A 24,752-nucleotide genomic window follows, 5' to 3' on the forward strand; every position below is an offset into this window, starting at 1 on the left:
GCAACTATTTGGGTTTCTGCCAGGCACTTGTGACTTGGATTGGCCACTGTTGAAAACAGGATACTGAGCTAGATGGATCATTAGACTGACCCAGTATGGCTATTCAAATGTTCACTTACACATGTAAGTTGCTGATGTTCCTCCGTTGGCTTATATTTGATAGGCTGCAACTGGAGAGTCCAGAACTTTTTTTCTGGTTCAATAGAACAGTCAGTGCACCCTTCCTCTGGGCTACTAGACTCAAGATAATCCATGACACAGGGAAGCCCAGTAGCTGGTAAAAGGGAAGTCTCGCTTTCCTACAGGAAATGGCCAGGCGGCCATTTGGGGGGGGGGAGCCCTTACTGCTACCCGTTGAGGTGGCAGTAAGGGCTGTCACGTTAACCCGGCAGTAACCGGGCAGTGAGTGGCACTGCCCAATTACTGCCGGGTACACTCTGGTGCTACAAAAATAAATAAACTGTAGTGCTGGAAATGATAGCACACTAGGGGTGGGAAGTACCGCCGGGCTGCTGAGGTAGCCCGGTGGTACTTCCTGTATAGTGAGCGGTAAGCCTTCGTTGGGCTTACCGCTGCGTAGTAAAAGGAGCCCATTTCCTGTAGGCTGCGGTAAAAGGGGGCCTCGGCGTGCATATAAAACACACGCTGACGCCAGCGCTGGCCTCCTTTTGCCGCAGTTTGGTAACATGTTGGCCAAGCTTAGGACATGTGCATGCCTCTTCTCTTTGAACACCCCGTTTGCATTTACATGCTAAGCCATTTGAATGTGTAAATACAGAATAAATGGTTAGGCACAATCCTGCCATTTACATGCATAAGTGTACACTTTCCCACCTGAATGGCAGTATTTTATAAATTTAAGTGTGCAAATGGTGTTTAAATTTAGAATGAGGGGTTATAGGTCTACGCCTCTGTGCTTCTTACTTGTGAGGATAAAGCATTTCACTGCAGGACCCCATCTTCTGTGACCCCGTCTACTACAGAACACAAACTCCATCCCAGAAGCAGAACTGCAGGTCTCTGCAGGAGAGACAGCTTGTGACTGGATCTGTTCAGGGTAGGATCTGTCTGCAAAGGAAGGAAAGGAGTCACATCTTTTTAATCCCCACCATCAACAGCCTGCTTTTCATTGTGCAAAGAAGAACCTAGTATAGCTGAATTTATTTATTTATTTGTTATATTTGTATCCCACATTTTCCCACCTATTGTAGGCTCAATATGGCTTACATAGTACCGGAGAGGCCTTTGCAGGCTCTGGTGTGAACAAATACAGGGTGATGTTGTGGTAACATCAAGTTTATGTGGTACAGCCACATTAGGGAATCGGAGAACGGAAGTAATGCCATTGACTCTCCCAACAATATGGAAAAGGAGGGTAGGAACATCTTTCAGTTTTGGAGGAAATACTCAGCTGTTGGCAGTCAGCATTTTTTAAAATGCTGACTGACACGCCTGAAATTATGCCTGGATATTCAATACCGAGGACTGATCCATGTCCAGGTACCAGCACTAAATATCTGGGTATGTGTGGACAGCATTTAGGGTCCCTTTTACTAAGCTGCGTAGGTGCCAAATTGCAGTTACCGCCCGGTTACCGTGTAGCCCTTGCGGTAATTTCAATTTTGGTGTGCGTCTGTTACGTGCGTCCGAAAAATACTTTTTATTTTCTGGCGCGTGTAGCGGATGCACGCCAAGTGGCATCTGATGTGTGTAGGTCATTATCGCCCAAGTTCTTTACCGCTAGGCGGTAAGGTCTCAGACCCAAAATGGACATGCAACAATTTTGATTTTGCCGCACGTCCATTTTCTGGGGGGGGGGGGGGGGGAGGAAGGCCTTTTTTACAGGTGTGCTGAAAAATGATTCTGTACATGCCCAAAACCCACGCCTACACCAGGCAAGCCATTTTTCAGCGCGCCTTTGTAAAAGGACCCTTTAACTGGTTAAGTGTTGGTATTCAGCTCTTAATTGGTCTTTTGATCCAGAATAAAAAAAAATAAAACTTGACTGGCCAAATTAAACCAGAGAAAGACAGGACTGCTCTTTATGCAGTACTATTTAACCTGTTAACCTAACTGGTTAAGGAGTGAATATTCACACTTATCCAGTTAAGTGCTGACTATACCCCTGGACTGTCCTACACAATAGCTGGTTTAGGCTTTCGCGGTTAGAGGGATATTCAGTTGAACTATCTGGGTAAGTGTTGCTGAATATTCCCTTGGGGCTTGCTCAGCGCTAGTTGGATTAGACTAAATTTATTATTTATAATCCACCCTTATCCAGGGTGGAGAACAATAAAACATACATATATACACACAAATAAAAAAACAATCATAATCAACTGTATTCAGCAGTCAATTAACAAAGGTCAGTAATCCAAGACAACTAGGCAAATCAAAAGAGTCTCCTTATTCAGTAGATACAAAGAAAGCCAGATGTAATAAAGGGTCCTTTCCACTTAAATGCGACCAATTAGAATTCTTTTTTAGTCTTAAAGGCAGTTTATTCCATTCAAGTGACCCAGAGATTGAAAAGTTTCCCTTCTTTGTCAGTTCCATGCACAAGTGGTCTAAAGGGAGCACAGCAAGACCACAACCCGTTGCAGACCGCAATGGGCACAATGGCACGTACCATTTACTTTTTTTCAAATAAAAAGAACAATCCTGGTAAAGTGCACAATGAATCAATAACAAAACTTTAAACTACACGATAAGTAATAGACAGCCACTGTAAATGCTTCAAATACGTCGTAATATGCTCAGGCCGTGGTAGGCTAAATAATAGCTAACGTGCTAACTGGCTTTGAATACGGACCCCTTTATTTTTATTATGTTTTCTGATAATTTAAAAAACTGCAACAAACAGAGGGAACTCATCTGGTACAAATGTAGGAGTATAAAGAGCATGACCTCAAGTTATGAAACCTAAGTGTTTCTATTTAGGTAGGTATCGTATTCCAATTAGCATAGTTCAAGAAAGATGATCCATCCCCAGAATATGTCAAATCTTTACACACTACTCAGACAGGAGAGGAGATTTGATAACTTTCCTCATTGACGTAACCCTTAAATCTAGGCCAGGAAATTACAAGGAAGTAGAGGCAGGTGTCAATTTGCCCTCTGTACAGGTTGGGGGCCTTTTCAGTGTATTTATTTCATATTCATATGCTGCTCAAGCCAGCACCATTTTCAGGAAATCCATAATGAATATACACAAGATCACAGAGGATACCCTGAAAACCAGACTGGCTAAGGGGTACCCCAGGAACGGATTAAGAACTGAACCAGAGTGTTATTTTATTTATTTTTATTTATTAGGATTTATTTACCGCCTTTTTGAAGGAATTCACTCAAGGCGGTGTACAGTAAGAATAGATCAAACGAGCAATAGACAATTACAGCAGTAAAAATATTCAAAAACAATACAAAGTATGGCATGGTATACTATTTACAATGTCAACATAATAGAACATTATAGGGTAAAGCAAAGATGTAACGTATAGAAGGTAAGAAAGTAGGAAGAGTTAGAAAGTAAGTTCATATTTATTTGAAATACTGCAAATCAATCTGAAAAGCATCTATGCAGTTTACAAGAGAATAATAAAAAAATAAATAATGAAACAAAGTGAACATGGGGGAGAGGGAAAGGACGTTAAAGGAAAAAGGAGAGGGAGCAATGTGTGAGAAAACATGGGGGAGTTAATCACAAGTTTTATGCACAAAAAGCAGAGTAAGTGATTGAGTGTACTCTGTACTTGTGGTTAGGGTTACCATATGGCTCCAGAAAAAGGAGGGCGGATTGACCCAGCCGGGTTTTACTTCCATTGCTTTCCATTGAAAGCAATGGAAGTAAAACCCGGCTGGCTCAATTACTTCCATTGAAAGCAAAGAATGTGCAGTCTTTTGATTTGAAACTTAGGGTAAAACATATGGGTGAAAACACGTTGTGAATTTTGTCTCAAAATGCACACATTGAAAATCACCCCTGAAAGTGACTTGTCTGAGGTAGCAAGCAGGATTTGAACGCTGGTCTGCTGATTCCCAGACCATTATATTCATCATTAAGCCACTCTCTTCCCCAGAAACATTTCTGCGCCTAACTATGTGAGTAATCCTTTGCTAAATCAGCATCTTTCAGTATCACCAGTGAAGTATCAGCACCGCAGGTGTATTGTGAGATCCCTTGACAAGATACCCTGTGCCTTCCTTCTGTTTAAATACATTTTTTGATTGATCCATGCAGACATGAGGTAATAATACAGGGTTCTGTGTACTCACCGAAGTTCTTTTGCCGAGAGGATCTCTTACTGCTCCCAAGACTGTGTAATAAAAGGCTGAGAGCTGAGCTCTCCTTGTTTTGCAGAGGATATTACAGTTCTGTACAAACAAGCTGGAGTAGAATTTCTTGTCTGTCCTAATCTCTTCACTGGGAAATTCTTGAAACTGCAGGTCATGAGCACACACCCAGCCACCAAACTATAGATCCTCAGCTCCCTAATTTAAAAACCTCAGGAAAGATGCACTGTGTGTAACTTCCGTGTGGAGAGGAGAGCTGGTGCTAGTAGGAATGATCTATGGCTATCTGTATCTCCATGCAACAGAGCTATGAAAACTGTCCTCCTAGAAGGATAAACTTTTTGTGTTGGGAGGTGTAGTCTGTCATCTGTCCCTCCCTCTCTGAAGCCCTTATGTCTCCCGCCATTTCCCCTTCTGTGGTGAATTGCTTGCTAAGGAACTGGGAAGATGACAACACGCTTGTGATTGCAGACAAAGTTTAAGGAGTATTACATAATACATATGAAACTGAACTTCTTAGAAATAAAAGAAAAAAAAAAGAGTAGGTGAAGATTTAGGAAACTTCCCCATCGAATGATGTGAAAAACATCCCTCCCTGATGCAGAGTGCTCTGCTGTGACCACCAGCCGCTTGGAAAGGGACTAAAGCACTCTGTGCCTGGTGGTGGCCCCTGTCATTCTGTCATTCTTAACTTTATTGACAAGTGGCAAGATGACAGATGATGAGACGACCTAGACTGGCTGTCCATGGGAATAAGGAAATATAATTGTGCTGAATCAACAAATGTCTACAACACTCTAAAGGACATGAGCGTGATAGAAAATTTAAATACTATAGGCAGTTTTAGAGCAGAAAGGATATCAGGGCAACTAGTTTCTTGAGAAGGCCATAAACTTAAAAGAAATAGGTTTTTATTGGATAAACACTGGAAATAATAATTATTTTTACAGCACTTCTAGGTATATGAAGATTCAATAAGTCCTTGAGGCCACTAGCACCCGCATTTACACAACGCCCATGGTCAGAAGGCATCAGGTGCTGTTGGAAACAGGATACTGGGCTAGATGGACTGTTAGTCTGACCCAGTATGGCTATTCTTATGTTCTTATGAATATCGCAGAGCTCATTTAAATGTAGGATATTCCACCAGTATGATCAGAGTACTGCATTCTGATCGTATGGGCTGAATAGCACCTTAACCCTATGCCAGCTCCCTTATATGGTAAACAAGTCCCACCCAGTGCATCCCAGGATGCAATGGGCAGGGCACCGCCATTTTGGAGGCAGCACTGAAAGAAGAGGGAGTGCTACTTCCTCCACCACACAAGGAGGTACTGGGGAGGGGGCTGCTAGACCACCAGGGCAGGTCGGGGTGGGGTATGTAGCCCACTGGACCACTAGGGATTTGGGTGCCCCCCGTGCCCTTGTGTCGGGAGGCAGTGGGCTGGAGGTCTGCTTGACTTCCAGCCCCCTGTGTCGATGTTCAGGGTGGTGTGGGGGCTTGAGGGGCACTAGGCAACCAGGGCCTTGCTTTTGGGGGGGTTCAGAGAGCCTGACAGACTCCCATCTTCTGTGTTTGACAGGTCCAGGCTTTTGCTAGGCTGTATAGAGAGAGGTGTGATCAGCAGAGGAAAGGAGGTGTTAATGCCCCTGTATAAGTCGTTGGTGAGGCCCCACCTGAAGTATTGTGTTCAGTTTTGGAGGCCGTATCTTGCTAAGGATGTAAAAAGAATCGAAGCAGTGCAAAGAAAAGCTACAAGAATGGTATGGGATTTGCGTTACAAGACATATGAGGAGAGACTTGCTGACCTAAACATGTATACCCTGGAGGAAAGGAGAAACAGGGGTGATATGATACAGACGTTCAAATATTTGAAAAGTATTAATCCGCAAACGAACCTTTTCTGCAGGTGGGAAGGTGGTAGAACTAGAGGACATGAAATGAGATTGAAGGGGGGCAGACTCAAGAAAAATGTCAGGAAGTATTTTTTCACGGAGGGAGTGGTGGATACTTGGAATGCCCTCCCGCGGGAGGTGGTGGAGATGAAAATGGTAATAGAATTCAAAATGCGTGGGATAAACATAAAGGAATCTTGTTCAGAAGGAACGGATCCTCAGAAGCTTAGCCGAGATTGGGTGGCAGAGCCGGTGGTGGGAGGCGGGGCTAGTGGTTGGGAGGCGGGGCTAGTGCTGGGCAGACTTATATGGTCTGTGCCCTGAAAATGGCAGATACAAATCAAGGTCAGGTATACACAAAAAGTAGCACATATGAGTTTATCTTGTTGGGAAGACTGGATGGACCACACAGGTCTTTCTCTGTCATCTACTATGTTACTATGTTTTGACAGCCTGCACCTGTCAAGCAAGTGTGGGAGGATTGTGCCTGAGCGCATGCCCAGGCACAATCCTCCCACACTTATCACTCAATTATCAACGCTAATAATGCACCTAAATTAACGTGTTATTAGCGTTGATAATTGGGGAGTTAATTCCCTGCGCTGTTCTGGTGCTATTTTTAGTACGTTGTTTCAGAACAGCGCAGGGAATTGATCATCAGAATGTGAGTGCTTGAGGAAATGTGAGATAAGATGACTTTTCACAAGAAGTGTGGGTGAGAGAAATGAGATTTGAACCCTGGCTTCTCTGGCCCCAGTCCATTACTGTAACCCAGTGGGTCTTAACCTAGTTCTTGGGACACATCCAGCAGCTTGGGTTTTCAAGATATCCATAATGAATATAAATGAGAGAGAATTACAGATAATAAAGGCAGTCTACTGTTCCCTCTAAGCTGAGTGGGAATCCTCCACTTACAGTCTTGCCAATAGGGGGTGCTGTTTCACTATCACATTTTCAATAATGAGGAGCAGGTAAGCTCTGCAAGACTCAAGGAGGTTTTATGACAGGAGAAGGTATGATGTCAAAAAGCTGATGCCATCTCCTCCATGCAACTAGCATATTGGTGATACCAAAAAAACTATCAGCTGCTGTATCCACGTCGCTGTTCATTGTTATTTTATCTCAGTTATAGTTATAAATGCCGGCTTGTGCAGCATACGAGCGTACACAAAGGAAGTATCATAACAGAATAACCTTTCATTGGTTAGAGTAGTAATTTGTTCTAAATCATAATCAGTGTGTCATTTTGAGGGGCTGATTATAGGGACATCCTAGCATGCGCTGTATTGGTGCTGAGATTTTTCACCTAGTAAAGAGCCACCAAAACAGACATCATGTTATGAGAATCAGGTGTTCAACATTCATGATGTTACTAACACCCCCCTCCAAGACCCTGCGACGGCACAATACCCAGTGGGCACCGCGCCTTCTCAGCGCAAGCTGCATCTTCATCAATGCTCCGTGTCCCTGGAAAGTCACCAGTCACTTTCAGTAATCCGTGTAATAACCCAGAAATGGCTGGAATGGCTGGTGGTGGTGGGTTACTAGAAGGTATATTATCATGCTATGCATGGTGTCATTTAAATTTCTGCCACTCATCCCTGGGGTGGGAGGAGCTGTGGCAGCACCTGCTTGCATCGTCACTCACTCACTGGTGGGAGTCAGGCGAGTTTATAGCAGGTGTGGGTGGGTGGAGTAATATTATTCATGTGCAAGTGACTACACACACACACAGCCCTCTTCCCAAGGTTTAATAACACCAAGGAGGCAGACATAAGTACTTGCTATTGTTTTTATACGGAAATATCTTTATTGTCATCATAAGCAAAAATAAAGGCATAGAACAGCAATGAAATCCACAATATAACATTGCAAATAACAAAGAAAGCTCTGGAGCACTAACAAATACATTTTGAATATAACCCTTCTCCCCTTCACAGACCCCTCCCGATCCCTCCTAACAGAGAGAATGCAAAACCTAGGAGATTTAATAAAACAATATACACCTCACAAGTTTGCTATTGTTTTGTTCTGATCAATATGGCGGCATGCTTCACCCACTGCCTTCAGCCCAGATAATGGGCCAGATAGGCCAATGCCTTCTCTTGTCATTAAACCTCCGTGGCAGGACTCCAGAGAACTTGCCTCTCCCTAGTAACTGAAATGGCTTGTTACATAATTATTAGGAGGCATTCACAGGGGAAGGACATGGGCGAGTCCAAGGCATGGCTGACATTTATGTGGGCTACTTACAGAATACTGTAAGCTATGCATGGAATGATTTACAGTAGGCCATTCTTATCTATGAAACACCCCCAACCCCCCCCCCCCCCCAAAAAAAGACTTGTGAATTTTATCCCCATGCTTAAAAGCCAATTTTCTAATGTGAAATTTCAGTTCAAATACACTCTTATTCTCTCAGAATGACTCACCACATAGGAAGAGGAAAAGCCAAATAGTCTCACAACTGATACACCATCTATATATATAAAACTCACCCTCAACGTTCTGAAGACAGTGACGTCAGTGAAGCCAAGCCTGACTTCCTTCAAAAAGGTTCGAAAGTTCGTGGTGGTGAAGCCACCAAAATCTCTCCGGCCCTGCCCTCGAGGCGGAGCAATGGCAGAACAATGAAGGGGTTGGCAGGGAGGGAGGCAGGGAGGCGGGGGTGGGAAATCGCTCCGGGCCCTGCCCTTGCGTCAAACGTCATGATGTTGAGGGCGGAGCAATGCCAGAACAACGAAGGGTTGGCAGGCAGGGAGGGAGGGAGGCAGGCAGGGAGGGGGGGTGTTGCCTACGAAAACCTTGATGCCAGAACAACGAAGGGGTTCACAGGGAGGGAGGTGGGGGGGGGTTGCGAAATCGCTCTGGGCCCCGCCCTCGCATCAAACGTCATGACGTTGAGGGCGGGGCAATGGCAGAACAACGAAGCGCTTGGGCAGGGAGGGGGGGTGTTGGTGACGAAAACTTGCTAGCGCCCGTTTCATTTGCTCAGAAACGGGCCTCTTTTACTAGTAAGTACATAAGTACAATGTATTGTCATACTGGGACAGACCGAAGGTCCATCAAGCCCAGCATCCTGTTTCCAACAGTGGTCAATCCAAGTCACAAGTGGCAAGATTCCCAAAACGTATAATACATTTTATGCTGCTTATCCTAGAAATAAGCACTGGATTTTCCCCAAGGCCAGTTTAATAATGGTTTATGGACTTTTCCTTTAGGAAGCCATCCAACCCTTTTTTTAAAACCCCACTAAGCTAATTGCTTTTGCTATATTCTCTGGCAACGAATTCCAGAGCTTAATTACACGTTGAGTGAAGAAAAACTTTCACTGATTCATTTTAAATTTACTACTTTGTAGCTTGGCCCCTAGTCCTAGTATTTTTGGAAAGAGTAAACAAGCGATTCAAGTCTACCCGTTCCACTCCACTCATTGTTTATAGACTCTATCATATCTCCCCTCAGCCATCTTTTCTCCAAGCTGAAGAGCCCTAGCCACTTTAGCCTTTTCTCATAGGGAAGTCGTTCCACCCCCTTTATCATTTTCGTCACCCTTCTCTGTACTTTTTCTAATTCCACTATATCTTTTTTGAGATGCGGTGACCAGAATTGAACACAATATTCGAGGTGCGGTCACACCATGGAGTGATACAAAGGCATTATAACGTCCTCATTTTTGTTTTCCATTCCTTTCCTAATAATACCTAACAGTCGCACCATGGAGCTATACAAAGGCATTATAACGTCCTTATTTTTCTATTCCTTTCTTAATAATACCTAACATTCTATTGCTTTCTTAGCTGCCGCCACACTGAGCAGAGGGTTTCAACATATCATCAACGATGAAGCCTAGATCCTTTTCCTGGTCAGTGACTCCTAATTTGGAACCTTGCATACGTATCTATAATTCAGGTTCCTCTTTCCCACTTGCATCACTTTGCACTTGCTCACGTTAAATGTCTTCTGCCATTTGGATGCCCAGTCTCCCAGTCTCATAATTTCCTCTTTTAATTTTTCATAATCCTCTTGTGATTTAACAACTTTGAATAACTTTGTGTCGTCAGCAAATTTGATTACCTCACTAGTTACTCCCATCTCTAGATCATTTATAAATATGTTAAAAAGCAGCAGTTCTAGGACAGACCCCTGGGGAACCCCACTATCTACCCTTCTTCATTGAAAATAAGTACATAAGTACATAAGTAGTGCCATACTGGGAAAGACCAAAGGTCCATCTAGCCCAGCATCCTGTCACCGACAGTGGCCAATCCAGGTCAAGGGCACCTGGCACGCTCCCCAAACGTAAAAACATCCAGACAAGTTTACCTAAAAATGCGGAATTTTTCCAAGTCCATTTAATAGCGGTCTATGGACTTGTCCTTTAGGAATCTATCTAACCCCTTTTTAAACTCCGTCAAGCTAACCGCCCGTACCACGTTCTCCGGCAACGAATTCCAGAGTCTATTACACGTTGGGTGAAGAAAAATTTTCTCCGATTCGTTTTAAATTTACCACACTGTAGCTTCAACTCATGCCCTCTAGTCCTAGTATTTTTGGATAGCGTGAACATCGCTTCACATCCACCCGATCCATTCCACTCATTATTTATACACTTCTATCATATCTCCCCTCAGCCGTCTCTTCTCCAAGCTAAAAAGCCCTAGCCTCTCAGCCTCTCTTCATAGGAAAGTCGTCCCATCCCCACTATCATTTTCGTCGCCCTTCGCTGTACCTTTTCCAATTCTACTATATCTTTTTGAGATACGGACCAGTACTGACCATTTAACCCTACTTTCTGTTTTCTATCTTTTAACCACTTTTTTACCTACAATAGGACACTGCCTCCTATCCCATGACTCTCCATTTTCTCTGGAGTCTTTCATGAGGTACTTTGTCAAACTCCTTTTGAAAATCCAGATACATAAATTGACTGACTCACTTTTATCCATGTGTTTTTTTTCTCTCTTTCAAAGAAATGTAATAGATCGGTGAGGCAAGATTTCCCTTCACTAAATTCATGTTGGCTTTGTCTCACTACTCCATGCCTTTGAATGCTCTGTAATTTTGTTTTTTATAATAGTCTCTACCATTTTGCCCAGCACCGATGTCACGCTTACTGGGCTATAATTCCTGCATCTCCTCAGAACCTTTTTAAAAAATCGGCATTACATTGGCCACCCTCCAATCTTCCAGTACCACGCTTGATTTTAAATAAATAGTATATTACTAAAAATGTTTTGCAAGTTCATTTTTCAATTCTATCAGTACACTGGGATGAATACCAACCGGTCCAGGATATGTTACTCTTCAATTTGTCAAATGTACCATTACATCCTCCAGGTTAATAGAGACTTCATTCAGTTTCCTTAGTCAAAAAACCTCACCTCATTTGATTTAAAAGTTGAGAAATGTTTGCACTGCATTTTATTGCACTTAAAACCTCTTGAACTGAATATATGCAGTTTTGTAGACACTGCATTTAAACTAAGAAAAAAAGTCTCATAAAAAAAAAAAGGTCTCACCTTTAAATCAAATGTGGGGAGGTTTTTTTTAGACTAAGGATGTGTCAGTTGTGAGGCTATTTGTCAATTATTGCCATAAGCCAACTCAGTCACTGAAATCTTTTCCTCCTCCTACGTGGTGAATCAATGTTAGAGGATAAAAGTGTGTTTGAACTGGAATTGCACATTAGAATTGGCATTTACAGTAGAATGCTGATGCTGGTTTATGCTAGTATACTGTAAGATTGTTTATTTATTTATTTGTGGCTTGATATTACACCTTAACTGACATGCAGATCAAAGCGGTTTACAAATTCAAAAATTAAAAAAAAGAAAGAGAACTACAATGCCCAATAGGAAAGCAAGACCATTCGTTCAGGAGCATGAGTATAATTAACGGCTAAGCATTCATATTCTTTCCCGAGGTGCCCATGTCCAAATCGAAACCCCTCATTCACTTGAATATGCCTTCCTGAATAACCACGCCTTTAAAAGTACCTTGAAATTCTTAATATTAAGTTCGCTACGTAATAACAAAGGCTTAGAGTTCCACAAATGTGGAGCCATAAAGAAAAATATGCTATGACGTGTGCTTTCCATTTGAGCCACTCAGGGCCCTGGAAGAACCATGTGATGATCACTGATCTAGCATAAGACATGAGGTGATGAGTATGGGATGGTTAGTTAGGAAATATATATAGCATGGCCCTGGTGGAATGCTTTAAACGCCAGTAATAATGTTTTTACTGAGCACAGTGAGGGACTGGGAGCCAGTGATGATCTTTCAAGCAGGTAAAACATGATCGAATTTCCGTAGGTGACAAAGAAGGCATATGGCCTTGTTCTGTAATGTTTGCAAACGTTTAAGCAAAGAATTAGAAATACCTAAGTAAATGATGTTACAGTAATCCAACGTGCCATGAAAAGAGAGAATTAGAGAATGAAATAATCATGATTGAAAAAAGATTGAATGGATCTCAGCTGTCGTTGTAGAAAAAATTGTGATTTACAAAGTGTTTAGACTTGAGGCTCAAAAGAAGGTTGGAATCAAGAAGTACTCCTATGAAAATTAGATACTGGTGCAATCAAGGTGTCAAATAATAATAGAGGACCAGGTGGGATAGAAAGAGAACAGTTAATCAACAAGTCACCATATTGGCCGGGTTCAACACAAGGCGGTGCTCTGCGAGCCACCGGGCAATTGCACTTAATCAGCGTTGGAGAGGGAGAAGGTCTTGATTGAGAGGGTGAACCTTATAGAGCAGCAAAATATCATCAGTGAATACATGAAAAGAAATACAGAACTCTTGAATGATAGTGGCTAAAGGACTTAAATAAATATTGAACAAAAGAGGGGAAAGAATGGATCCCGCGAACCCCGCATTCTAAAGATTTGGTGGAAGAAACAGCATGGTTAAATTTAACAAATAAGGAATGTTTAGTGAGAACTGAATGAAACAAATTTAACACAATACCTGAAATCCCCAAAGATTCTAACTGCAGAAGAAATAGTGAATGATCTACAAGATCGAACGCTGTGGATAGATCTAACGATATCGCTAAAGTTAAGTATGACTGTTCAGGTTGCATCTCACCTCACTTCTGCATAAGTGTTACAGAATAGGATTACTACTTGCAAAAAAATGGGGGGGGGGGGGGGTGTCAATATTCAAAGTGATATAACCAGCCAGAAACGGCTCCTGGCTGCTTAAATCGCTTGTTCTGGGGTAACCGCTAATTTTCAGTGATGCTTAACTGATTAGTGCTGCTGAAAATAACCAGTAAGCGCCAAAACTGGCTATTTTGGAGGTGTTCCGGGAAGGAGTTGGCACTTGGCTGGTTAAGTGTCGATACTCAAACTTAAGCAGTCAGGTTAACAGCATAAAAGTCAGTCCTATCTTTATGCAGTACCCCATGGCTAGTTAAGTGCTGAATATCGCACTTAAGGGTCATTTTACTAAGCTGCGTAGGCACCTATGTGTCAGATTGGAACTACTCTGTGCCCTGGACAGTAATTCCATTTTTGACACGCGTACAAAACACGCAATAGAAGATATTTTCTACCATGTGGCACTTACCCAGCAGTAAGCGACAGTTTACGTACACTGACGCTTACCACCCGGTTAGTGCATGAGACCTTACTGCTAAGTCAGTGGGTGGCGGTAAGGTCTCAGGCTGAAAATGGACGTGCACTGGTTTTAATTTTGCCACACAACCATTTTTGGACACACAAAAAAGCGCCTTTTTTCCAGGTGCACTGAAAAATGGACCTGCGTGCATCCAAAACACACACCTACACCTGTGCCGGCCATTTTTTGGCACGCCTTAGTAAAAGGGCCCCTTAACCAGTTATATGTTATCCAGCTCCAGAAACCTGGAAATTCAATGCCACTGCTCGGACATGGGTTTAACGCCAGCAGTGGACAGTGAAACGCTGATTGCTGCTGGCTGAATATCAGGTCCATGGTGCCTAACTGTTGGCGCACTGTTATAGAATTGCCTCCCGTGTGCATATCCATTAAGAGCCCGATATTCAGCCAGCAGTGATCAGCCTTTTGCTGACTGCTGCCGGCGTTATCCATGGAAGCCATGCCTGGGCTCTGATATTAAATTTCTGAATATACAGGGGTGGCAAAACCATAGCCAGTTAAGTGCAATATTTAGCACTTAACCAGCTATGGTGAACTGCATAAAGATAGGACTGACTTTAATGTGGTCCTATTTATGCGATTACTTTGGCCAGTTAAGTGCTGAATATTGGCATTTAACCGGCTAAGTGCCGATTTTGCCCCTGAAACGCCCTCTCCAAATAGCCGGTTTGTATTGGGCACTGTCCAGTTAAGTGCCATTGAATATGCCTGGTTAGCTCTGGACAGGTGATTTACACGGCTAGGAGTTTAACTTCAGGTGCAATAATGCAGCAAAGACAGGTGTATTACAGTATTCTGTAAGTTACATGCATAACTTGGAGTCCTGCCGATGTCCTGCTCACATGCACATCCCCCTTGCATTTGCACATGACCTAACAGAATAGTGTTTAGAGTACATATGTATGTGAGAACTGCTTTTCCCACAAAAAGTCCAGAAGTGGGAAATGAAGGACGGCTTCTGGACTTTCTGTTGGCTTCTCCGTGGGATTTTTTGGTGTTCAGTTAGCGTTTGGTTCCAGCACTACTTTTCGCTGCACATATTTGTGCACAGGGGCACCCATCAGTGCCTAGTTAGAGAATTGCCTTTAAGCTTTTTTTTCAAAATTCATCTAATTGGAGGATCATTTTTTAACAGAGCACATGCATGAAATGTCTAAAGCTGCATCTATTTTATAAAAGAAATGTAGGCGCAAATGCCCCTTTGTAAAATAGGCTCTGAAGATATCAATGTATGTGTGTATTCATGTACGTGTACATTTTGTAAAATACGTTCATGCACAGCAACTCTGGCCCTGATCCACCCAAACCACACCCTCAGGAAGGCCAACAGCTATTTTCTTCTTGGAAAACATAAATTATATGCAAAAAAAAAAAGCTTTGGAGCGATGAAGCTACAAAGTAGTAAATTTAATACGAATCAGAGAAAAGATTTCTTCATTCAACGTGTAAACTCTGGAATTCGTTGCCAGAAAATATGATAAAGGCGGTTAGCTTAGCAGGGTTTAAAAAAGGTCTGGACACCATCCTAAAGGAAAAGTCCATAGACCGTTATTAAATTGACTTGGGGAAAATACACTGCTTTACACTGCTTATTTCTGGGATAAGCAGCATAAAATGTATTGAACTTTTTCAGGATCTTGCCAGATATTTGTGACCTGGATTGGCCACTGTTGGAAACAGGATGCTGGGCTTGATGGACCTTTGGTCTGTCCCAGTATGGCAATACTTATATGTACTTATACCTCTGTCCTGTGTCATTACTTACTTCTCAGGAGATACAATTGGGAATGAAGTACATAAATGGGCAGCAGAGCTAACTGTCAATGGAGTTAAAGCTTCACAATCCTCCTAACACCAGCTGTACCATCAGTCCTTGCACAAATCCAACTATATTTCCCTCTTCTTTACCAATACCATTGGCTTCCGATACGCTTTTGCTGTCAGTACAAGAGTCTTATCCTTATGCACAAGGACCTGTATATGACATTCCACCCTATCTGGCTTCCTCATCATCTCTGCACACCTAATGAACTCCTTTTGTTCCTCTTCCCACCACTGTTCCCTCTAAGCTGAGGAGTCCTCCACATACAGTCCTGCCAGTGGGAGGTGCTGTTTCACTATCACATTTTCAACAGTGAGGGACAGACAAACTCTGCAATATTCCAGGGAACCTGCCTGTCCCTAGTGATTGATTGAAAACACATTATTGAAGCACCACCCCCCACTGGAAGCAATGTAGTTGGAGGACTCCCGCTCACTTTAGAGGGAACAGTGCTTCCCATCCTCATACAGAGGATTAGATTCTGCCTGTCAATCAGCATTCTTCTAGACCCGGCATGATGGGATTCTCTGCCATTTACTTTATGTGCTGAACTCGCCTTTATGAAATTTAAGGCTGCTCTCAAAACTCATTTGTTCACCTGTACTTTCCCACCGGATTAGTGGTCTGCAGTGGTCCTGCAGGACCAGATGTTCACCTACCAGTTTGTTATATCTGTACCGAGAAACACTATATCTGTATCTATTCGTATTTCTTTTCAACTTTTCTATTTGATTAAGCATTCCTTTCCTATTTTCAATTATCCTGTAAACCGTTTTGCTGTGGCAACACTAAAGGCAGTATAGTAAGTCTTTAATAAACATGTAATAACGTAAAAGGACACTCAGTAAACTAGAAGGGAACAAGGAATGTTTTAATAATCTTTAATAGTGTATTATCAAGTTATAGAACAGGGAAGAGTTGAAAGATAGCACAGTTAGTAGGCGACATTCCAGTTGATACATTGGCATCCGCAGTTCCAGACTGCGATTTTACCAGCAGGAGATATTCCACTTATTCAATGGATCACTTCAGTTCCAGACCACAGCGTTACCAGAAGGCAGGATTCCATTTCTTTTCACACTAAGGTGCTGTTTAGAGCTGCCGATTCCTGACTTGCCTTTATCTTTTCAGATCATTGTAAACTGATTGATTTCGGAACACCAAGTCCTGAAAATCAAATGGAAATGCATACAAATCTCTCTGCAAGTCAAAAGTACCATGCTAGGGAATACAGAGGCAGCCACAGAAAATTATGAGCTACATTTAAAGAATGCAATAGTGTGTTGACGCATGCTGGCACAGTCACATGCACTGGCCTTTAGGTCCTAGTCAGAATTTACATGTGTAACTAATGGCATACACATTTAAAACCCAATTTTAGAAAGCCGGTATTTACACTTGTAAAACTGGAGTGTACATTGCAAGGGGCCGTGGTTTGGGCAGGACTAAAGTCTACACATGTATCCCCATTAACGAAAGGAATGCATATGTTAGGCCAATATTTCAACATTGGGATTTAGAGCTGCTCATTTGCACATATGTTTTCAATAATGCTCATTTCACCCAGCTCTTTGTAGGAGGGATTAAGAGAGTCCGCCCTCTTAAACCCTCATTGCTAATTTCCCCCTTTATTTGATATAGTGGCCTAGTGGTTAGAGCAGTGGCGTAGCAAGGGTGGGGCGGTGGGGGCGGTCCGCCCCAGGTGTCGGCGGGTGGGGGGTGCTCCGTCGAGACCCGACAGCTCTCGTCTCCTGCCGCTGCCCTGCTTTTTTTTAAATCCATTGCAGCGACGCAGGCAGCGCTTCCCGTCTGCCCTGTGAAGGAAAAAATCGCGTCGCTGGTGTCGGGCCTTCCCTCATTGTGTCCTGCCCTCTTCTGAGGTAACTTCCTATTTCCTCGAGGGCGGGACACAACAAGGGAAGGCCCGATGCCAGCGACGCGATTTTCTCCTTCACAGGGCAGACGGGAAGCGCTGCCTGCATCGCTGCAATGGATTAAAAAAAAAAAGCAGGGTAGCGGCAGGAGACGAGAGCTGTCGGCTCTCAACGGAGGGGGCACAGGACGGGACCGGCTCGGGGGAGGGGGAAGCTCAGAGGGGAGAAGGGGATTGGGGAGGGTGGGAGAGCCTAGAGGGGTGCTCAGGGGAGAAGGGGATTGGGGAGGGGGGTGAGCCTAGAGGGGTGCTCAGGGGAGAAGAGGATTGGGGAGGGTGAGTGAGCCTAGAGGGGTGCTCAGGGGAGAAGGGGATTGGGGAGGGTGGGGAGCCTAGAGGGGTGCTTAGGGGAGCAGGGGATTGGGAGGATGGGGGAGCTTAGATGGGTCACTGGGTGCTCAGAGGGGAGAAGGGGATTAGGGAGGGTGGGGGAACTTAGAGGGGTGCTCAGGGGAGAAGGGGATTGGGGAGGGTGGCGGAGCTTAGAGGGGAGAAGGGGTCTGGGGAGGGGAGTGCTCAGAGGGAAGAAGGGGTCTGAAGCTGTAACTGGGGTCTGACAGGGGGGCAGGAGGGAAAATGGATCCATGCCTGGGGCAGGTGGGAGAATGGGTCTGGGGCTGAAAAAGGGGGATGCAAGGCATGTGGTGGATGAAGGGGGCTGAAAAGAGCGGGCAGAGAGAGGGGACAGACCCTGGATGGAAGTGGGGAGTGTGAGGGAGGGCAGACCCTGGATGGATGGGAGAGGGAGGGCAGATGGATTGAAGGGGCAGAGAGAAAGGGCAGATGGTGGGTGGAAGGGGGAGAGAGAAAGAGGGCAGCCTGGGCAAATGGTGGATGGAAGGAGCAGAGATAGAGGGCAGATGTGGATGGGAGGGAGATGGCAGACTGGGGCAGATGGTGGATGGAAGGAGCAGAAATAGAGGGCAGACAGTGAATGGAAGGGGCAGAGAGAGAGGGCAGACAGTGGATGGAAGGGACATTAGAGAGGGCAAACACTGGATGGCAGAGAGCGAAGACAGATGCTGGATGGAAGGAAGACAGTGAAAAAGAAGATGAAAACAGAAACCAGAGACAACAAACTGTAAATAAAATATATATTTTATTTTTTTGCTTTAGGATATAGTATTGTAGCTGTGTTAATAAATGTTTATAAATAGAACATGTAAATAAGGTAATCTTTTTATTGGACTAATTTTAATACATTTCGACTTAACTTTCAGAGAACAAAACCCCCCTCCTCAGGTTAGGATAGGATACTATAACAGCACAATACTGTATTGACCTGAGGAAGGAGATTTTGGTCTCTGGAAGCCAAATGTATTAGTCCAATAAAATGGTATTATTTTATTTTCTGTATTTGTTTTATTTCTATTTGTTAATTGTAAAGTGGTGATTGGTATTTGTTAGTTTTTTCAAATTACATCTGCTGTCTTTATATTTTGCACAGTACTAGGGGACATTTTCTGTTTCTGTGGTGTTGCATTGTATGCAGAGTCTGGCATCGTGGGTTCAGTTTAATTTTTGTCTAAATAGAAAGTTTATGATTACTTATTCTATAGTGGATTAGGATGTATCTGTGTTTGTGAAAAAGACATGGCTTTCGGTTGGCATTGACTGTGCAGGATTGACGATCTGTACTAATCTGTCTGTTTTCGTTTTACAATAGGTGAATTGATGTTCCAGTGCTCACTGTAGTGTTTAAGATGCTTTCCTTTTCCTTGTGTGACTCGTACAAATTACTGTTTATGGTATGGTAGAATTACTCTATAGGCCCTGAGTGTTTTGTATTCTCAATATGCCTAGTACTGGATTTGGGGGGGGGGGGGTGTTAAAAAAATGACCGGCCCCGGGTGTCAACTACCCTAGCTATGCCACTGGGTTAGAGCACCAGTCTTGCAATCCAGAGGTGGCCGGTTCAAATCCCATTGCTGCTCCTTGTGATCTTGGGCAAGTCACTTAACCCTCCATTGCCTCAGGCACAAACTTAGATTGTGAGCCCTCCTGGGACAGAGAAATATCCAGTGTACCTGAATGTAACTCACCTTGAGCTACTACTGAAAAAGGTGTGAGCAAAATATAAATAAATAAAATATATAACTAAGGATTGTGGCCTCCATTTTAATTAGCAGCATGTCCATGTGTTGCTGACACTTTACACTATGTTGTGAAATATCAATTTACACATTTATATGTTAGCACTTGTGTACATTGCCAAGATTCTTCAGTTCAATATCTCAATTTGTATCTTTGTTAAACTGGCTGCTCCTGCTGTATGTACCAGCAAATACATGTGTATTCCTGCATATATTCTAAAAAGAAAAGGATCTACCTCAGTGGATCTGAGTTAGCATATCTGAGTTTAAAAAAGGTTTGGGCAAGTTCCTGGAGGAAAAGTCCATAGTCGCTATTGAGACAGATATGGGGAAGCCACTGCTTGTCCTGGGATTGGTAGCATGGAATGTTGCTATTATTTGGGTTTCTGCCAGGTACTTGTGACCTGGATTGACCATTGTTGGAAACAGGACACTGGGCTAGATGGACCATTGTTCTGACCCAATATGGCTATTCTTATGTTCTTATATATGATCATTTTCTACAATAATACCAGAATTGTACATGTCCCAACCTGGATGTATCAGTTCCAATTTCTACTTTGTAACAAAAATGGGGCTCCACACTGATAGATTTCATTCTATAAAAGAGGTAATTACTGTAAAGATGCATATACCAATTTTGGTGCCCCATTGGCACACACTGAACATCAATTCTCTAATAGGATCTTGGTGCTAAGATTCTATTAATAGAATACTGCAAGCCACCATTGATGCACCAAAAATGTAACATGCCTTCAATTATGCCATAATTCAAAACTTTTCAGTCAACACTAGAGTGGGAGCTCACATACACCATAACAAAATATGCTCAGTGATGAAAAATTATTACTCTTTCATTCCATGCACATCACGATAGTTTTGTATCTGACCTCAGTGGTGACTCGTTTCAAATGAGCCACTTACAAGACTCACCAAACTCTTCATCGGTCAATTTATTTATTTAGATTTTGCTCACACCTTTTTCAGTAGTAGCTCAAGGTGAGTTACATTCAGGTACACTGGATATTTCTGTGTCCCAGGAGGGCTCACAATCTAAGTTAGTACCTGAGGCAATGGAGGGTTAAGTGACTTGCCCAAGATCACAAGGAGCAGCAGTGGGAGTTTTTAAGAACACAAGCATTGCCATATTGGGACAGACCGAAGGTCTATCAAGTCCAGCATCCTGTTTCTAACAATGGCCAATCCAGGTTACAAGTACCTGGCAAGATCTCAGAACAATACAAAACATTTTATGCTGCTTATCCAAGAAATAAGCAGTGGATTTTCCCCAAGTCCATTTTAATAATGGCTTATGGACTTTTATTTTAGGAAGTAATCCAAACCTTTTAAAACCCTGCTAAGTCACTGCTTTTACCACATTCTCTGGCAATGAATTCCAGAGTTTTATTTTATTTTCAACATAACTAACTACTGCACTTTTTCTTAATAACTGCATTCTCTCAAGCACAGCAGGACCTTCGGCCAACATGGGTCATGTTTCGCTTAATGCTGTTCCACAGGCTGGTCCTTCATTCTATGTGAGCGTTCTCTTACAACTCTTCTGTAAGGCACATGTGCCATTGGGTGCCCATCCCAGGATCCGCCCATTGGCCCTCCCCCTAGCATTTACACACCAAACCAGTTATGTGCACCTTTATAGAATGGCGCTTAGTGCACTTACATGCCTAACTGACAATTTTTCTCGGCAGTGACACATGTAAGTAGCGCACAATCAGAGTGCCACTTTATAGAATTGCCTCCAAAATGGGTCTTGCAGTAAATAACACACATGAATCTTAATTGCTTATTCCTCTGTATATATCCTTGTTGATTTTAATCATTTTAAACAAACAGGGAATGATATATATTCCACATGGGTCAAATGAAGATGCTGAAGATGTTCAGATGAATATACAAAAAAGGGTCAGCCCTTAGTGGTTGAAGCACTATTATTATAGATGTTCTATAGTGTAGAGTGGCTGTGTGATTTCTTGAGTGATTGAATTCTGTTCTTATTTTTGGCATTCTTTTCCTTCTCTTTTATTAATTTTATAAAACAATAAGATTTGGTTTTCCATGATTTGGCGATCAATCAAAACCTTGAATAAACAGAAACTACTGCTAGAGGTTGAAATGGCCATTTCCAATCAGGAGCAATGAGGGGCAGACATGAGTTAGATTCATCTTGCCCCTGTTCACCACTAGACCACCAGAACAGTTAAGGTAGCCTTGGGAGCCCATGCTGGAACTTGAAGGGGGAGGAGTGTGGTGGGGGGGGGGGGGGGCAGGAAGGAGATTATAGGAGAGGAGATTGGCTCTTTTTGAGGTGGAGTGGAAGGGGAAAATGTAACTCCCCTTATGTGGGTTCCACCCAATATTCAGCTGGGACCCGCATAGTTTATTTATTAGGATTGATTAGGAAAAGAAGATGAAAACTGCATATCTGTCACTTGATAGGTAATTGGTCACAAGGTGGTTTGGTCCTTCCCAATATGAGACTTTATAATATTGCATGTCTCCTGCGTCACGTTAGAGATTGGCTCTACTCCTTTAGTTATTTTACGCCTCTGGTGTTTGAATCAGCTTATTTCGCCCCATCTACATTGGTATCTTTATTACATGCAGAGAGGTCTCTGCTTTCTAGACATGTTAGAAATAGCAATACTCTTCGGCCTCTCAGGGAAGCATGGAGGTTTTTGCTGAAGGGGTTGAGGGAGGAGATCCTAAAATTACTGAGCTGCTAATTATAAGAGGTAATCTCGCTTTCCCTCCAGGTATGGATAACTCGACTTTTATCCACCTGGGTTTGAGAACCTTAGAGCATATGTTAGGGACAGAGGAAGGACTGAAATCTTTGGAACAATTAAAGGATACATTCGGTCTTTGCCTGTGGGGACTTTGAGGTTCCATAGCGGGGACAAGCTTTGTGAGTTCTTTGAGACTATTGCTGAAGATGCCCCCATGGTATCCGGTGTACATTGGGCTTTATGGCATTTTGAAAAATCAAGGGGGTGGAGGCCAGTCAAAAATAAATGGGAACAGGACATGGGGGAGAAATTGGCCTCGGGATCTTTTGACCTCTATAGGAATATCCCTCGCCTGAGTTGTAATGCTAACTATAGGGAGTGCTGTTTTTGTGTTTATTATAGAGCTTACATTTCCCAAGTTCAGCCATTTCAGGCGGGGGCATTCAGTGACCAACTTGTTTAAAGTGTAAGTTGCTGGATAACACCTTTTTTCATGCGTTTTGGGGTGCCGGGTTATTGATTATATGTCGTCCACTTTTTTCATGTAGAATAGCTGGCTCACCACTGCAGCTGGTGCTGGATTGCCCTGGGAACTTTTGCAGTCCTGGACCTCTGACTCCCCGCCTGAGTTTTAGCACTGGCGCAATATGGTTCATCTTTTGTTGTCTTGGGAGGCACAAGAAGTAAAGGGATCTTGTAAATGTAAATTCCGGTTTTTGAAGATCTGGAACCCCTATTGGTCTCTTGACATCAAGAGGCAGAAGTCTTATTCTGAACCTGTAGGATGAGTTGTCAGCTAGATTTAGGGGGGGGGGGGGGTTGGGGGTAGAGAGGGAGAGTTGGTTTAAGTGTTCTTCGCCCACAGTTTTGGGAGGTCATAAGAACCCAGTCCTCCGAGGACCGAGGTGGGGGGAGGTGTATAGTAGGGGGGGGGGGGAGAGAAGGTTTATAGGTGTGGGGGAGGGGATAGGCATACTAAGTTTTATTGTTATATTTATACGGGTTGTTGGCCAGTTTGACTGGGTTATATGTCACATCCGTCGCTCCCTCCGGCTGCTCCTCCGCGGGAAGCAGGATCCGGCGTCCGCCACAACGAAGGCCGGCTTTCTTGAGGCCACAGCGAGGAGCCGGGGCTCGCCGTGGTGATGGCCGCCCAGTCCGGGGCCGAGGCCGGAAGCCGGCGATCGCGGCTGCCGGTCTCTCGATCGCCGACTATGGGGGCTGTGTTTGCGCCAGTAGGGGAAATGGCGCCGAGGCGCGATAGTCGGCGTCTCCTTCACTCTCGGGCGCGGGAACCTGAAGCTCTGCCTCAGAGGAGTTAGATTGGGAGGCCAGTACGGTAGTCCCGCCTGGCAGGTCGGACAGAGCCAATCAGAAGGGTTCTGTCGATAACCAGGTTCTGATTGGCCGGCTATGCCTAAGGGGGCTGGGCGGTTGAATGCTGAACAGTATTTAAGGAACGGGCCTGAGATAGGACATTGCTTCAGGTTTGTTCCCGAGGCCAGTCTCCGTTTGTTCCTGTGCTCCATTGGTTTCCTAGTGCTTCTGGTTTTGACTTTTGGACTGTTCCTGGTTTACCCTGCTAACCGCCTGCCTTGACCTCTTGCCTGATTCTGACTACGCTGTTAGCTGCCTGCCCTGAACTGTTGCCTGTTATTGGACGTCTCCATTTCCATCTGCCCCTCTTCTCTCCTGGTCCCAGTCCGGGTCAGTTTGTCAACCCCGCGGTTCCTGAAGTCCCGTTGACCGCCTGCAGCTGCTCAACCCTTGGTGAACAGCGGTCGCCGCGGGTGAAGACTTGGGGTTGCACGGCTGTCCTTTGAGGTCCTTCGGGGCCTTACGGGACCTAAGGGCTCACCTTCCTTGCGGACAAGACATTATATTGCTATTACAGTTAAAGGCTTGGGCTGAGTCTAATCCACCCAATGTCGGGTACGGGGGAGGGGAGGGAGGGCCTTCCCGGGGGTGCGGTGGGTGCGGTCTGCCCCGGGTGCACGCTGCTTGGAGGGGTGCCGCGCGTCTGTCGGCAATGCTTGTTCCCTGCTCCCTCTGCCCCGGAACAGGTTACTTCCTGTTCTGGGGCAGAGGGAGCAGGGAATGAGCGAAGCCGACAGGTGCTCGGCACCCCCCCAGCAGGTAAAAATGCACCCGGGGGGAGGTGTCCGTCCTTTCGCCGGGGGGAGGTGTCTGTCCTTTGCCGGGGGGAGGTGTCCTTTTGCCGGTGGTGGTGGTGGGGGGGGGGGGGGGGTCACGCTGCACCCCGGGGGGGGGGCATCGGTGATCCGCCCCGGGTGTCAGCCACCCTAGGACCGCCACT

The 24,752-nt window shown here is 44.2% G+C and overlaps 1 protein-coding gene across 1 annotated transcript in view; it reads right to left on the minus strand.

The window, feature by feature from the left end:
• Positions 1-24,752, minus strand: part of LOC115475474 (carcinoembryonic antigen-related cell adhesion molecule 1-like) — a 199,562-nt gene that overhangs the window by 87,487 nt on the left and 87,323 nt on the right. The gene's annotated exons all lie outside the window — the stretch shown is intronic.

The sequence above is a fragment of the Microcaecilia unicolor genome, chromosome 8, assembly GCF_901765095.1.
Source record: "Microcaecilia unicolor chromosome 8, aMicUni1.1, whole genome shotgun sequence".
NCBI lineage: Eukaryota > Metazoa > Chordata > Amphibia > Gymnophiona > Siphonopidae > Microcaecilia > Microcaecilia unicolor.